Below are 3282 nucleotides of genomic sequence, written 5' to 3'. Positions count from 1 at the left end.
AAATATACTCAAACTGCCTATTTTCTTTCTATTTTCCTTTACAACACTTTTAGGAATATAGAAAGAAGCTAAAGGAAGAGCCAAACTTTACTGCTCTAATGGTCCTACATCACCTTTTTTGGGGGGAGGTACCACACATGTCATATGCCATTTTTTGTTGCTAGCATAGATTTTCTGGGACTTATTGGCATATATGATTGCCTTCCATTGAAATTATGTACCTTTGAGAACTTGGAAGTTTCCCACTAAGCCATGAACATTTGTTTCTGCCAGGATCATGGAAGAGTGTGACATTTGAGAGCAGAAAAAGTGAAAAATAGAAAAAAAAAAAAGAGAGTTGAAAAGAGTAAGAAAGGAAGAAAAGCTTTACTTCATTTTTAGGATTCAGTATTTGTAATGTCAGATTCTGCTTAAAATGAAAACACAGGGACATTACATGGGGAGGGCAAATTTGGGGCTGTGGAGTAGCGCCTAATGAAATATTTTTGAAAAGCAGCACAGGTTAGAGTTGAGTGTACTTTATGAACCCCCAAATCCCAAGGAAAAGAACTCAAATTGTGTGCCTTTTATACACCAATTTATGATTTGGGCTTTTGGTGTAGAAGAATGTTCTTCTTTGAAAGAATAAAATCCTAGGGGTTATAAATGGGTCAAAAAGAATTAGACTTTTTATTTATACTTCAGAAATGTAAGCAAATGAATGAAATGTTTCATATACATTTTTTACAACCAACAGCAGTAACACACTGTTCATACATTAATTCTATAGTAAAATGTACATCCTTTTTGCTCAGTTTTGCCAAATTGTATGGACAAAGACCTTTCACACTGACTTGAACTAGTGACATAACAAGGGCAAACCATTTTGCTCCTAATAATAGCTTTGTGGTATTTCTAAACCTAGAATGTCCAAATGAATGTTAATATTGGTATATATGGTCTAAAGCCTAAAGGAAATTCTCCAAAATGTGAATGCCCGACTGGAGGAACTTTAGAAAACAGACTGTTGGATTTTGTGACTGAATCTGCCAAGGGACATTAAAGTCCAGGATGGTTTATTTTAAAGTGTAGTTCTGTAGCTCTATTCTGACTGTTCTTGAGTCCCTAATCACAGAGAAATGCATTCTTATGAAGTTAAGCAGCTGTAGACACAGAATGCTGATGATAGTGTGTCTCCATATCTGAGTTATCTACAGAAAACTCAGTTAGTGGTAATTCTACCAAATACTTGTAACATTCACATGAAATTTTAATTGATTTTCAAACAGTACAACTGCGCCATGAATCCAACCACACAGAATATAAGCCTTAAGCCCACTAGGTTTAAGCAATTGTGTCTTTGTAGACTAAAACTATGTAAAATAAAATCTGATAACTCCCTGGTGTTAGAGGTAGACAGTTTTCTTTCAAATCCTAGGTTTGGTCCTTTATTTTATTCAGCAGTGAAAGCCATGAATACAGAACGGATATAACAGCTGTTACAATTCTCAACCATGACTTCTAACGTCAGAGAATTCAAGGTATGAACATAGTACACAGTAATGAAAAGTATCAAAAATTAGTTTACCTCAAAAAGATAAATAAAACAGGTATATTTCACCAATACATAAACAGATGTTTGTGCTACAGTTAAAATTTGCTGTATACAAAAGATCATAGTCCCCATCATCAGCTTATGATAGAAGCAAGAATACATGAGCCATTTAAATTGTCAGACATTATGCTTTATAAGGTATGCACAGAAGTTCAAGCAATAAATACATACATTAGTTCAAAGCCTTACAATAGCTACGCAAAGCAGATGCAGAAAAGCAGATTTGCTATTACTAGCAAGCAATGATATAAGATTAAAAATTCATGAAATGCATTAAAGCAACATTTTTCTTAGAAAAAGTCTGGTCATTTATGGGTCCACCAACATTTTTTACATAATATGCACAATTATCAAAATACAGACCAAGCATCTCAGAAAACTCCAAAAAACCTAAAATCTATTTTCAAAGCAATTGCAGTTTTGGAGGTTTTTCTGGTATAATGTGCAAGCAGCTATTTTTTTTTAAATTGTATTTATATAAAACCCATGCAAAACTCTACAGGTATATGCATTCTGTGGCTGAGACTTCCTTTCAAAAGTTTTGTAACTGAGGTATGCATACTTTAGCATTGTAGTCTTAGGCCACCTTTTTGATGAGACAGTTCCCACTTTTACCTCCATCCAGTCCATTATTATCTTGTGAAAATGTACTGGAAAGACCCATTTTCTTTTTCAGATAATCCTTACATTAGACTTCTAGATGCCTGAAAACCATCTTTTTACAATCCCAATCTCTCTTTTGAAACTGTAACCCTTTTGTTGATCATGACCCAAAGACAAACATAATGAAAAGTAGCAGTTACTGTGACGTTCTCACATTTCATGCAATCTGCCATAATTGTTCTAATTTCTTTTTTTCTTTTTCTTTTTTTTTCTTTTTTTTTTCTTTTTTTTTTGCAGAGGTAGAAGCTTTCAGAAAGCCTTTTGGGTAAGTGGGAAAACCCTTTTGAAAGCCGTTATGTCCTTTTATTTGGCGTGATAGATGACTGTGTATCTTTTTAAGTCTATTTGCTGACTCCAGCAAAGAATAAATGATGAGCTTAGTTTGCAAGAACCAGCCCCATCACATGGAACTGGTACATATGTTAAGCTCTAGCAGCCACCTTCTGTCAAAAACTGTTTGTAAAGCAATAACCATAATCAGGTTATGAGGTCCCTTGGTTGGGGGAAAAAGTATTATCAAGACTTGGCACAGCACATGAAAAGCAACACGTAAAGTTTCTAGGTTTTAAGCAAACATCTGACTATGCTATTTTCAACTACACCATAACGCATTATCATATTTTTTTTTGGGTTTGGAGTTGTCAAGAAAACCAGCATTCCAACAATTTGGCCTGTGCAAGTCTTCTGAAGGGAGTGTATTGTTAGTGTTAATATCCCGTATAAGCAGAGGCAGAATTATATGTAACTTTGGTTTGACTGAAAATAAATACCATGGACTACAATTGCTATAATCTTTGCTTTCAGTGTAAAAACTCAGCTAGATCACTTTAAAATCAATATGAAATTAATTTTTGGCTTTACTAGACCTTTTATGTTTGGTTCCTACTTTTTTTTTCATTATAACTTAAGACTATAAAAAATAGTACACAACAAAGATTAAGACCATACAAGACATCTTCTAACAACATGTATTCACCACAGAAAATAACTGACTGAATGGGGTTAGGGGAAGGTTGGGAGGGGAA

The 3282-nt window shown here is 34.2% G+C and overlaps 1 protein-coding gene across 9 annotated transcripts in view; it reads right to left on the bottom strand.

The window, feature by feature from the left end:
- Positions 1 to 650: 650 nt before the first annotated feature.
- The window catches only part of FOXP2 (forkhead box P2), a 700229-nt gene continuing 697597 nt past the window's right edge, over positions 651 to 3282 (bottom strand). For all 9 annotated transcript variants that reach the window (XM_069107053.1, XM_069107052.1, XM_069107058.1 and 6 more), the window contains one exon: positions 651 to 3282. This exon is cut by the window's right edge and continues 1375 nt beyond it. The gene's annotated coding sequence lies outside the window, so the exon portion shown is untranslated.

This window comes from Petaurus breviceps, unplaced genomic scaffold (assembly GCF_028583685.1).
Source record: "Petaurus breviceps papuanus isolate PSGF00001 unplaced genomic scaffold, PetGlider_PUasm1.0 84, whole genome shotgun sequence".
Lineage (NCBI taxonomy): Eukaryota > Metazoa > Chordata > Mammalia > Diprotodontia > Petauridae > Petaurus > Petaurus breviceps.
This window is presented reverse-complemented; position numbering and strand designations above follow the sequence as displayed.